This window comes from Protopterus annectens, chromosome 13.part0, assembly GCF_019279795.1.
Source record: "Protopterus annectens isolate FY-2018-M chromosome 13.part0, PAN1.0, whole genome shotgun sequence".
Taxonomy (NCBI): Eukaryota; Metazoa; Chordata; order Ceratodontiformes; family Protopteridae; genus Protopterus; species Protopterus annectens.
The window spans coordinates 1,283,963,858-1,283,977,316 of record NC_056747.1 but is presented as its reverse complement, the minus strand read 5'-3'; positions in this window follow the sequence as shown (position 1 = coordinate 1,283,977,316).

The following is a 13,459-nucleotide window of genomic DNA, read 5'->3' as shown; positions in this document are numbered from 1 at the left end:
ATGCCATGTCATATAGCTGTTTAGACACTGACATACATATAAACAGAGTAATGCAACTGAGAAACAGTTATATTAATACAGTAGTCTGAAAACGTTTACAAATGTTGCTGTCCAGGACGAGGCCTTCAAGTTGTACAATAGTAAAGACAGCCTGGGCCACAGGATACCAATCAATCAACAGTAAGTAATGCAGATGTATAGTCCAGCAGCCTCTATATACACTCTGTACACAATCCCTAGGGGGTAAGGATCTCAGATGACACAATGGGATGTATCTGTTACATAACAAGGCATAACTGACACCATCCCAATCACACTGACAAACAGAACAGTCTGTATGGCAGGAAGCAGTAGGCCTGCATTTACCCAAGGTGAATTGTATATTAATATACATCCAGATACCTTAAGGCAGCTTACCCCTGATACCCCCACATGTTGTAACAGCCTAGGTTAGTTATGGTGCATCCCCCCCATAGACTGAATAATACAGGGCCATATACCACTGTTACATACATTGGCCTCGGGAATGCATAAGGGCACACATGTATTGTGCAGATGAAGCCCTCTCATATATGGACCCAACCCCCACAATATGTGTGGAGGCCACAACAGCAGTGGACTGATGGCAGGAATGGCAGCATGACAGACTCACAGTCCACTACATAACAACCCCTGACAGCATGTCATATGGACAAAGCTTGGTATGTAGGTGGAGGACAGAGGCTGGAACACAGGCCCATATGTGAAATACTGTTATCATACACTAAGTCGCTGGTGTTACAGGATAGTCTGCAACATACTCTTAGTCAGGAATATGAAGTCAGAAACAGAAATGTATGTAGCCATGTACTGTTAGCTCTCAACACACACACTGCCAGTGATATATCTGACACAAGACCTGTGTGGTGGATAGACAAAACATAATAGGCACACCTCTGGCCATTACGTGGATAGGCCCACGAGAGCTATGCAGACAGACTGCATTCCAAGTTAAACTAGTATGTACACACAAACCCTGTAGCACTGGTGCTGTACAATGCATACAACAACACTACTCACACTCTGTCTGTAGGTCTGCAACCTCCTACAAATATGTAGCTGGCCTGAGTGTGCAGGTTCTCCTGTAAGAGGTATTGCTACCTGCTGTCTGTAACATTGCTGCCCACACACAGGAAGGATGTTCACCATACAGGAAAGGTAAAGGGACCATGCCCACATGATGTAGGGATTTATAGTAGTTGGTTGCCATGACAGTGGTAATTGGAAGTACTACACAGCAGGCTGCATGCAGGTAGCAAGTGGAGGACACTGATTGGTGCATAGGCCATCACCTGATCATGTGCATCACCTGCAAAAGCCATGCTGCAATCTATTCAAAGTAGCTCAATCCATTTACTGGAGAGAGACTGAGATAGAGAGAGAGAGAGAGTGTGTAAGGCACAAAAAAAAAATCAAGCAAACCATCCAGAAGAGACTTCATTCCCAGAACAGGTATGCGAAGTATATATGCATGTAACTGACCGTAGTACTTGGTCCATAATAATGGGATAGATGATGTGGAATGATTTATATATGCCTTCAAGTGTTGTTGTAATGATGTTCAGCTGAGCAACTGCTAAGGGCAATAGAGTCTGTCCTTGTGGGTAGTGGGCCATACCCATCAACTGTGCAGAGCAGCACCGACTGATAAGATGTAAGCCAACATAGTGTGTGTTGTGTAATGGGAAGATGTATATTACTGTGGCCAATAGCTGGTGGTGGAAGTAATGCCATAATGATGGACACCTGGGTTCCACAGCCCAGCTCTTGCAGGATACTCAGGTTAACCTGTATTGTAGCATGCAGAAATGCCATAGGTGTGTAATAGGGTTACATGCAATCTGGTCCTACATATACCCCCCTAATGTCAGGCTGTGTCCATATGTGGCACCTGTCTGTGTTGTAGCAAGGCAGAACAGTGCAGCTGTGCAGGAAGGTGTTGTGAGAGTATGGACCTGATGTCTGAATGTACCCCATATATAGGTATGCATATGTGTATATATATATATATATATATATATATATATATATATATATATATATATATTATTCGTCTATATTATCTTGTTGAAAGATGACAATATTGAACAGCATAAACATCGTACAATGCCAGACATCTAAGCTGACACCCCCCGCTAATTATATATACCAACTCCGAGATCGCACTACAGTGAGGAAAGAGCAAATTTTCTCATCCCCACTATACCATGATCCCGCAACAACACTTTCAATGTAAGGCATTTACGACATTATAGCCATTCGATATTTTCAACATGTGATAAGATGAAGTAGACCCATATTTTATATATATATATATATATATATATATATATATATATATATATATATATATATACACATGTATATCCACAAATATACAGATACCCATGTGTAGACATATATATAAACACATATATACATCATATATATCTACACAGATTCACTTCATAACACTGAAAACTCAAAACACTGAAAATGAGAAAACTTCATAATATAGAAGACCAAAACACTGAAAACTCAAAACACTGAAACTAAAAACACTGAAAACACATATCATACATATACTGAGTTTAAACAACATAAATCACAGTACTTACCACCAAGTGTAATATATCAACTCCAAGACTGCACTTAGTGTAGTGATGTGCAATCTTGGAGTTGATATATATAAGTAGCAAGGGGTGTTGCCCCCCTGCTTACACTTGGTGGAAAGTGTTATGATTTATGTTGTTTAAACTCAGTATATGCATGATATGTGTTTTCAGTGTTTAGAGTTTCAGTGTTTTGAGTTTTCAAGATTTTGAAGTTTCAGTGTTTTGGTTTCAGTGTTTTGAGTTTCAGTGTTTTGAGCTTTCAGTGTTATGAAGTGAACCCATCTACGCATATATAGATATATACTTATATGCACATGTCTACATATATACAAACACACACACAAACATATATGTATGTAAATACATGTCCCCTATATTATCACCACAGTGCTGCATGCTATGTGTGAGGAAACAGCACACATAGCAATACACACAGATATCTACAGCTGTCAGTGTGTGCAACATGGGCGGGTATGCCACATGTGAACCCCTTGTTGGGACCACATTGCCCTTGTCTGTGAAGTATGGAATGGGAATATGGGGAAGTATGGCAGGTATAGCTGTGGAGGTGGTCAGGGTTGGTAGATATAGAGGACAGCCTACAGGGGTGGTATGTGACACATGTGGTGGGTAAACACCCTGGATGGTGTGTGTGGTCTGTGATGTGGACAACCCATGGGCCCAAATATGGATACAATGGGACCAAGCCTCCCACCCACTGTTACTCACAACAGCAGTCCACATCCCAAAGGTGCCTAGCCTGGAGGCTGAGCAGGAGGAGCATATGGGCCCTGTGAATGTGTACTGGGTGCCTCAAGGTGATGTAGCACATCCCACATGTGTCTGTGGAGCCCATTATGGAAAAGATCCTGGACCTGACCTCGGGGGACAAGGACATTTCTGTGTGTGCCCCCAGGGGGGAGACAACATCCCCTGAGTTGGTTCCACCTGAAGGTATTGCTGGACCAGTACATGAGGAGGCCCCAGGGTGGGTCACACATGTGATGTGGCCTGGTAACATGGGCAGATGAGTTTGGGGAGGTGGTTCTGCTGGCCAATAGTACATATACATGCTTTTGTGTCACTGTTATAGAACATATGTGTGTAGTAATAGTCTACAGCCCCGAAAAATGTCCAACAGCATGCATAGATAACCCCAATAACACAGAATGTCAGATGTGCAGCAACCACATAGCAAGCATACCACAGGAATATATGGAACCATAGTGGCCCTGAAAATGGCATGCAGGTAAATAGTCTGTAACAGGGCAGCAATGATAGCGTCCACACAGGGAACATGGCTACAAACACATTGCACAAAGTGTGGTACAATACAATAGCTGCCCCACTGGTAGGTATGCTGTAGCCATACCTATTGAGTTGTGTGTACAGTTTGTTGTAGCTGATATGGTGAGGGGGTTGCAGTGATATGTATTAAGAACTGAGGTGACCTTGCTGCATGACTTGCTCACACCTGTGTCCACCTTTATGTCTTTCAGCCAAGATGACCCATGGAAGGCTTCCAGCATACTCAGCAGCTGAAAAGGACATTCTGGTGAACCACATCATACAGCACTACCCTGTCTTGTTTGGCCAGGCCACCCATGATAGACAGGAGTGGACCGCCCTTTGGAACGACCTAGTCCACAGGGTCAATGATGTTGGACTGCACAACTGCAGTTATGAGCAGGTCTGGCATAATTGTTCTGACCTGCTTTGCAATGCCCGTCGGCGTGCTTCTGCAGTCTGGGGGGATCACCTCACCACAGTGGGGGGCATGTCATCCATCCTCCCCTGACACGTGTGGAGGAGCTCCTAGCCAGCCTCATGGCACCTGCACATCCACATAGCCACCAACCGGGGACACCTTTGTTGAGGTGGGTGCTACCCACACACTGACCGAGGACCATCCAGGTAAGGCCACAGGGCACATCAGTAGACCACTGTTGCCTATACATCCACATCTGTACAGGGAGATCATGCATATCTGACATGTCATAGATATAGTTTGTTGCTGCATAGTAGTGATAAACAGATGTGCATATGTGGTAGTATTGTGGACATTGACTGTTGATGTATTGTAATGCTGCACCCACCCTGTAGCAGTGCCACAGGTGTGGCCACTGACTTTGCATCTCTCACCCTCTTATGTAGATCCCTCCAATATACCACCAAGGCAGCAGCCTGTAGCTGGTGAGTATGGTTTATGTAGATGCTTGCCAATACACTGGGTATGTAATGGCTATGGTATATTCCATGCACACATCTAACACACCTACCCAGAATGCATGCTGTACATGTGCATGTATTGTTGCTGTTAAATGCACGACATCACAGTGGTGACCATGATGGGGTATTGGAAGGGTATGTCAGACACCTGCAAGATAACTAACATCCTGTCATTGCAGAATTTGTCCACAGGGAGTAACATAATGGTGGGAGACATGGCCTACAGTAGGGACATGTTTGGAACAACACCCATATACAGTGCAATACCAGTGTATATACCTGTAGGACAATGGCAACTGTTGCAGAGTTACACTATGGCATAAGGTATTACTGTGGTCCACATTATCAGCTGGGGTTTGGCTGTAACATGTGGTGTTCAGCGTATGGGACACTGCAAAGTGACACATGTGTAAGCCTTACTTGTCAAGCATCTGCAGAAAGGCTGAAGGTGTGGGGGGTGTCAGCATGACACACCACTGCACTGCAGCAGGGATCCTAAGGATGCTAAGAATGGCTGTATCTGCACATAGTCAGGTTCAGGAACTGTGGCAGACATAACCCTACCCCCACAGCAATAGTGATGGCAGTGTGTGAACACCAAGGGATGTGCACATGAGTAGACCCTGCAATCATGCAGAATAGGGGGACATGTGTAGGGAAGACTGAACATACACTGGCAAATGCAGATGGGCCATGCTACTATACCCCTGCCAGGAGTAGTGACTACTGTGGTACACATAATAGGTGCAAAAAACTGTCATGATAAGGGTTTGCACACATATGCCCACACAGAATGTGTGCATCACGGTCAGCATCTGCACACCTAACACATTCCGTACACACTGCATGTGAAAGTGCAGGACATATGTCACATATCGGGCTCATGTAATGTTAAGATATGTGGTGATGTGGTCCCATGGCAGATCAAGGATGGATGTGTCATATTGATAAGGGTGTGTACACCCTCCCATAGCCACTGTATGCTCTGATGGTTGTCAGTGTAATAGTATTGGATTGGTCATACATGGTCCGCTGATGTTGAGAGCTGTAAATCAAACGTCAGGCATTCACAGATGACATCTGTCCACATATCATCCCAGGTATGTGTTGCTGAAAAAACATAGGGGCTGTGTGCATTAAAGCTGACATAACTGACACAGTACTACACATTCAGCAATGGGTTGTGCACCTGTGAGGTGTGGTGCACTGTACATGGCAGGGTGCTGAACAGGTGCACAGCAATACTGTGTTCATGGGTGCAGTGGTAACCAGGGGAAGGGGCATCACCTAGTGACACAGCACATGCATCACACACATGTATACTGTTGCTGGCATGGATTGACTATAGCTGCACTGCATGCTGTTGTGTACCATATGTTATGCATGTTGACAGATGGGTAATAGGAGGACTGTGTGTACTATCATTGTGCAGCCTCACGTGTGTGTGTGTGTGTGTGTGTGTGTGTGTGTGTGTGTGTGTGTGTGTGTGTGTGTGTGTGCATCCTGGTGGGTAGTTAGTTTGTCTGTAGGGTCACTCTGGTGAAGTGGAGGGAGGTTGATGCATGTAGAATGTGTGTGTGCATGTGTGTGTGTTTGTGTGGGTGGCCATGTATGCACGTGTGATTGTGGGGTTGTTCATACAGCAGTACTTCCCTTTGGGATTGTGCAGTACATGGACATGGGCTGCCACATTACACACCAGGAATACTTATCATGTATGTAATCACAGGACATCTGATAGTATAATAAGGTCTGTAGCATGGAACAGGTATTGAGAGGGAAGGTAGACACCAGGTATACCTTTAATATCGCATTCAGCAGAGAGGTGACTGACAGCCCACGTACGCAGCACTACAAATGCACTGGGGAAGTACTAGTCAACACCAGGGAGTGTATCCATATATTACAGAGTTGTCACATAATAGGCTGAATGAGCAGCATATCTGGCATGTACTGAGCAATACATACACATGACACTCCAGTGCATGATATTATGGAGTGACCATAGCAGCCCAGACATATAGGGGCCATGCTCATGATGTCTGGACATACACAGGGTGAACAATGAATGACAGCAGTGAGGCCATCTAAAACCACTACACACAGGTCAGTCAGGTAATGTAGTAACAGATCTTGTGTTGTGATCATTTGTCTAGGCATTTAGAGGACTGATATGTTAATGAGTGGTATCAATGTGTGTATGTTACCAAGTGTGATGCAGGATGGGGAACACATGGAAATATACATGGGACTGTCTGTAAAGTCACGGACAGGTAGGTATTATGGTGGTGCGTGCGTGTGTGTGTGTGTGTGTGTGTGTGTGTGTGTGTGTGTGTGTGTGTGTGTGTATGTGTGTGTGTGTGTACTGCTATGCAATGCTGTACAGGTTTTAAAGTGCATTTATTGTTTTCCTCCACAGGTGGAGAGGTGGATCAGGGTCCCTCCTGCATGCAATCTGATGTTGGTGTCCATACAGACACCGAAGATGATGATAGTACTGTTGAGGCACAGGTGGGGTTGTCAGGGGCTGAAACAGCACCAACATTTGACATACCCCTTTTAGCCACCCCAACCCCGCACACAGTTTCAGTGCCTATACATACCCCATCACCAGTGGCCATAGCAGAGGGACAGCTGGCATTTGGTGGCAGTGCACAGGAAAGTGTGGTAACCATGCCTACTGTGTCTGGTTGCAGCAGGCATAGCCAGATGTCCAGCAGGGCACCACATAGGCAGATGCCCCAAGCTGCTCATGGTAGGGCCACCGGTCATCATGCCCCTGGCAGACGCGACACAGCTAGTACCAGCAGGCGCATGTTTCAGGCTGTCATGGTGGTGCAGGCACATATAGAATGTTACACCAGACAGGGCCTGAGGCTGCAGAGGGCTGCTATCACATCTGCAAGTGACAATGCCCGTGAACTGGCTGGTGCCATTCGTGCGTTAACTGAGTTCATGGATAGATGGTCTGGTGAGATGATGGCCCTCATTGACCGTAGTCTGTCCATGCTTCAATGTCTGGTGGGAGTGCATCAACGGCCGCGTGGATGTAGGCCAGCAACGCCAACAGCAGGCAGTCAACGTGGATGTGCTAGGACACCAAGGGGCTCCCGTAGTGGCAGTACCAGCACCGGCGCTGTGACGGAGGGGCGCTGTCCACACTCACCACAGCAGGCCATGAGCATGTGGTCCTAGCCAGTCCCAGGAGGGACCTGGTTCCAGCAGACATTTGTCATCATCAGGTGAGAGTAGCACATCGAGGCCTGTACCTGGACATGCCCATGGAACCCCTGGCAGGCACAGTCCACATGCCCATGGCCGGAGGCAGTGAACTGCACACCCTTCTAGGTATAGTCTGCAGCTATCCATAAACATCTGTGATGGGCAGCCACATAGCAGAACTGTGTGCATGCATACCCACACACTATACAAACACACTTTGGGCAACCCCATACCTACACACACCACATCACCATGCCCAGTTCACCTTAGTACACCCCTCACCCACACACATGGTGTCAAATGTATGGCCCACCCTCGGCCTCTGGCAAACCAACAACACACCCTGTGCATATGATGATACCTGTGCCACATCCCTGTCACCCATACCATGGATGCAGGGACAAGCTAATATGGTTCTGATGCACACGGTGACTGTACTACAGTGTACCACAGTACTGCAGTGTAACATGTTGTAAGGAGTAAAGTGTAATGCATATATGTCAGGTAGTGTAGCTGTCCAGCAATGATGCATTATACCTGTTAGTAACACTGGTTGATTGTGGTCTCTATAACGTTATCCATTTGTGTTGTAGGTGTACATGTGTCAGCACAAAGATGGTCTGCAGTCATACTCTACAACGGGGTATAGCACTGTGGTGACACCATGGATGTGATATATCTGGGGTACAGTTGAACATGTCACAGATTTGTATAACAGTTATTGTCTGTGCCACATGGATAGGTGACCCACTGGGGCATGTATAATCTGCAACCTGATGTAGACCCATCCACATACACGCACACGCTTACTTGGCAACACTGAGACTAGATCCCTACCTAGCTATGTAGTGATACTGAAGTGTGTGACTTCCATTGCACACACCACACAGTGTTTAGGGTGAGGTGTGTTCCAGGTTACATGTAGAACATCCCCAGACATGTACAGTATGCTAATGGGTGATGTAATGTGTGTATATGGACAATACATAGTATGACATACCTTCATATACACATTAACATACACATAACAGGCAGACACACATCCGAGAGACCTGGGCCTATCGCTGCTAACTAACTTGACCATGTGTCCAACGTGTTACAGGTAGGCTGCACACAGCACATGCATAAGTGGCCTGGATTGTGGTATCAGTTACCTGTATGGTTGATGATGACAGTGGTAACCATATTGTGGTACATGGGACATGTACCATGTGTACCTTGGTGTAATGACAGTGTACACAGCACCTCACTATCATGTGCTGTACAGACGGTAGTCTACAGTTACATTCCACATGTCAGATCATTACCCAGTAGGGGTTATATACTGTGACACAGCTCACACACCAGGGATACAACAGGGAGGCCTCAGAGTCCAGCTATGCCTGCCAGTGTGCCTGTTGTCAGTACTACATTTAGCACTCTACTCTTGCCTGGGTAAGCACTGTCAACAGTAGTACCACCATGATACACTACATGCCAATGTGACAGCACGTACCCTGGACTACTACCCCTGTATGTAACACATTCACATGGATAACAGTGCTGTACAAGCCTCATGTATTTCTGTGTCCCACACATGACACTCACACCCCTTGCTACTGTAATGACAGTACATAGGCACATGTATTGTACATGGCATTACATACACTTATTACAGATGTCATTATCCTGCTATGTTATCAGACTGGTTGGTGTGAACTGGTTACCAAGGCTAAGCCATGCTTAGCAGGTATCAACATTGCTGCAATATAACAGCTAAGCTGATTTGCACACTGGTAAGTGAAGCCCCGTACGTTTACTCGTAGCTTAGCAGCTCTTACCGTTGTGCAAACCCAGACAAATGTGCTTAAAGCTGCTCAAAACTGCCTTAAGCCCTCTGTATTCGACAGCCCTTGTTCTGTCCAGCAACAAAATGAACAGCCTTTGCAGGTCTTGAACCCTGGACCCTGTATACTAAAGTCACAACATTTAACCACTATGTGATGTGCAATGTGAAGACAGCTGTTTTTTTCCAATATATCTGTCAATATACATATTTATTAGTATTGAACAGTTGCCTTTACTTCCACAATTGTGTAGCACTTGTTATTAATATGACTGTTGCATCACATTTGTTGTTTTATCATAATGTACACATAGCAAATACATACGGTGAGATACATCTGGGAATGTATATAAAACTGTGAGGTTTACACATGACAGGAATATGGATATATACATATTGTCTTTTGGCTTTTCCCGGTTAGGGGTCGCCACAGCGGAACTCCGGTCCGCTCATGATTGTCAGTGAATTTTTACGGTGCCGAGTTGCCAGCCCGACACCCAACCTTCAAAGAAGGCACGCCCATTCATGCATGCACCTACCTGCATGTCTTTAACGTCAATAGGTTGATATATGTCTACATGTACATACACATGTATATTCATACATATGTCTGTATACACATCTGTATAGTGTAACATATATAAGGCCATGTGTACATCTCTTCATATATATATATGTATATATAGCTATATATGTATGCACATCCTATGTGTACAGATATGCCTATTTATGTAGATATATATGTAGATATCTATAACTATATGTGTATACATATCTATTTTGATATACCTATTACTGTCAATATATATGTAGATATCCATAAGTATATGTGCACATGTATCTCTAGCTGTATATGTGTAGACATATATTGCTGTCTATATGTATATATATGAGTGTTTATATGTATATATATATATATATATATATATATATATATATATATATATATATATATGTACATATACATATACATCTATGTATGTCGATATGTATATGTGTATATATCTATATAGATATATGGATAGGTATGTATACATATATGTTCACTGTATGGCCTGAACATGGAGTGGAGCCCTACTTCAGCCCCAGTAGTCCCAACCTCTTAGTGCAAGGGGATGTCAGGTATGTATTGCAGGTATATATGTAGACTATTGCTACTGTGATAGGGGTTCTTTTCACAGACATGTTGTGTGTAGGAGGTCACATCTGCTTTTAACATGTGTGCCACTGACGGATATCCTAAGGACATCATAGTACAGTACCACTGCTAGCACAGTAATGATCCTGTGGACTACAGCAGAGATATGGCCAATAATTGTGGACAGTCTGACACACTCTGGTCAGTCCAGAGGTATACACAGAACTATGCTTCTGCAATTCACAGATAGGTGCTCTGTGAGTAACACAAGAAACAAAAGGCACCACACACTGCCCAGTCTGCAGATGACCCTATAGATGGGGGCCTCCTCAGAAACATAGCACTGTCATGACAGTTATTAAAACATGTAGACCAGCCATATCCACACATACCCTTTTAAACCAACATTACTCCAAATGCAGAATAGCAACACTTACATTCTGTAGTCATGTCAGGCACATCCCCCTCCTGTGTGTTGGCCTATTTCCACAGTGTATGTTGTTAGAGGTAAATCTTCAATCCATCTGTGATGCTGTTTGCCAAGCACCAGATCTAGGTCCTGCTCACAGTGAATGAAAAGGCCCAACACCAACATGATGTCCCTAGATATTGGAGTGTGTTTTCATGCAATTGGCTATCGGAATGTTACTACAGCTGTTCCACATGCAATCAGCTAGAGGAGGGCTGCAATTCATGCAGAGGCCATCAGCTGATCATGAACATCACTTACAAATCACATGCTGCTGCCCAAGCAAAGCAGGTGTAAGTCTCCACACCCACCAGAGAGGGAGTGAGAGAGACAGACAGAGGCAAAGATAAGTCAGGGAGTGGGTGGGAGAGTAAAACCTAAGCATGTTTGTGTCGCACACCTACCAGTACAGGGTATCAAACCCCTGACTGACTATGTATTGCTATCACATGTCTATGCAGTTATTGGATGCGCCACATAGCTTACATGTTGAGGAGCTCTCCAAATGTATACGTGATGGTGAATGACATCTGCAACAGTGATATGGTAGTAATACAGTAGGAGTAGTACATGTGCCTGTCTGCATGAACGGGTGTCAGCATCAACACAGCCACACTCTCTACCCACACATTGACACACTTGGCAGGGTCAAGAATACACCTCCTCACTAGTTAGTTTGCCACAATACAGTACTGTGCAGGTATCACATGCACCACAGGGGTTATCCGGAGGTTATATGGGCAAAGGGTATGTGGAGGTGTCTGACATCAGACAGCATGCTTCAGTATGCTAATGGGGATTGTAGTGAGTGTGAATGTGGTCAAAAGCATCATACACCACACACACAGACACAGGGTGCCAGTACTGACATGCATTGTTGCAATGTTTCACGGGTGTGTAGTGGTTGACTGTGCCAGAAGGCTATACAAGGCTAGGTGATGGGTATACCTTGGCATCAGACCACATTACAATGGTCTGCAGTGTGGCTTAGGGGTGTAGTGTCTGGATTGGCTCACACAGGTGAGTATTGTATTCATCCTGTCACCTGGATAACTATTGCATGTGGCCATTGCTGTGCATTGCTTGCCATGTATGTGTTCTTTAGTTCATGACATGGACGGTGTCTGGGATGTGAACATGTCCCACATGCATGCACAATGACATGTGGGACTGTACCTGGGGTGTCAGGCCCATGTTGTGTACACAGATTGTTAAAATCAGATGTGCCAGTCCTGGCCTCATGTGGCGGGAACTGGTAATGGACTGCAGGTTGACCCTGCACCTACATTGATAGCATGATACAGGTATTCCCTGGTGTCAGTGGCATTTGTCCATACAGGGCATGTGTATAAGGCATGGTATGTCCTTTGTGGGTCACATTTGATGGCACCACAGGTGTTGCAGGTGTCCAGTGGGGAACATAGTGAAAGCGCACTGTCTGCATGTATGTGTCTTTGTACTGATGGACAGGGTGCCATGCCCTCTGTAGTCCACTGCAATTACACCATGGTTTCTATCTGTGGGCAATATGCAGGGTACTACCAACACAGTGGCTGTTGCCTAGGCAAATGTGTTTGTGTATGAGACATGGGTTGAAAGTGTTGTCTGGGTAATACAAGGGTTGCTTTGTTCGCCACACCTTGGTGTCACATGTAGGGGTATGGATTGGCACCCCAGCCTCTCGGCTATTTCACATCTGTTATCCTTGTAAGGTGGACATTGTGACATATAATAGGGCCACTATATAAGAAATTTGCAAAACCCACTCCACAATGAGTCCAGTTGTTACGCAGTCGCAGCCACCTCCACACAGGATACAAATGACAAACACCTGCCATGTTGGGGATTAGAACTCCTACCTAACTAGTTAATTACACTACAGCACTATGTAGCTATAGGATGCGCCATGGAGATTACTGGAGTACTTCTTCCCCAAAGGTGTA